The sequence below is a fragment of the Bufo bufo genome, chromosome 11, assembly GCF_905171765.1.
Source record: "Bufo bufo chromosome 11, aBufBuf1.1, whole genome shotgun sequence".
Lineage (NCBI taxonomy): Eukaryota > Metazoa > Chordata > Amphibia > Anura > Bufonidae > Bufo > Bufo bufo.
The window spans coordinates 89,340,800-89,342,107 of record NC_053399.1 but is presented as its reverse complement, the minus strand read 5'-3'; positions in this window follow the sequence as shown (position 1 = coordinate 89,342,107).

The following is a 1,308-nucleotide window of genomic DNA, read 5'->3' as shown; positions in this document are numbered from 1 at the left end:
GGGCGCAGTGTATGAGGGGCTTATACTGTGGGGGCGCAGTGTATGAGGGGCTTATACTGTGGGGGTCAGTGTATGAGGGGCTTATACTGTGGGGGTGCAGTGTATAAGGGGCTTATACTGTGGGGGGCAGTGTATGAGGGGCTTATACTGTGGGGGTCAGTGTATGAGGGGCTTATACTGTGGGGGCGCAGTGTATGAGGGGCTTATACTGTGGGGGTGCAGTGTATGAGGGGCTTATACTGTGGGGGTCAGTGTATGAGGGGCTTATACTGTGGGGGCGCAGTGTATGAGGGGCTTATACTGTGGGGGTGCAGTGTATGAGGGGCTTATACTGTGGGGTGCAGTGTATGAGGGGCTTATACTGTGGGGGTGCAGTGTATGAGGGGCTTATACTGTGGGGGTGCAGTGTATGAGGGGCTTATACTGTGGGGGCAGTGTATGAGGGGCTTATACTGTGGGGGGCAGTGTATGAGGGGCTTATACTGTGGGGGGAGTGTATGAGGGGCTTATACTGTGGGGGTGCGGTGTATGAGGGGCTTATACTGTGGGGGGCAGTGTATGAGGGGCTTCTACTGTGGGGGCGCAGTGTATGAGGGGCTTATACTGTGGGGGTGCAGTATATGAGGGGCTTATACTGTGGGGGTGCAGTGTATGAGGGGCTTATACTGTGGGTGCGCAGTGTATGAGGGGCTTTTACTGTGGGGGCGCAGTATATGAGGGGCTTATACTGTGGGGGCGCAGTGAATGAGGGGCTTATACTGTGGGGGCGCAGTGTATGAGGGGCTTATACTGTGGGGTGCAGTGTATGAGGGGCTTATACTGTGGGGGTGCAGTATATGAGGGGCTTATACTGTGGGGGTGCAGTGTATGAGGGGCTTATACTGTGGGTGCGCAGTGTATGAGTGGCTTATACTGTGGGGGTGCAGTGTATGAGGGGCTTATACTGTGGGTGCGCAGTGTATGAGGGGCTTATACTGTGGGGGCGCAGTATATGAGGGGCTTATACTGTGGGGGCGCAGTGAATGAGGGGCTTATACTGTGGGGGCGCAGTGAATGAGGGGCTCATACTGTGGGGGCGCAGTGAATGAGGGGCTTATACTGTGGGGGCGCAGTGAATGAGGGGCTCATACTGTGGGGGCGCAGTAAATGAGGGGCTTATACTGTGGGGGCGCAGTGTATGAGGGGCTCATGCTCTGGAGACGGCTGCACCCGCTCTCTACCTGCGTGCCTTTCTCTTTGCACCTGCGGCCATAATGGGAACATATTTACCAATGCTGCTGATCAGTGTGAATAACAGAGGAGCACAAG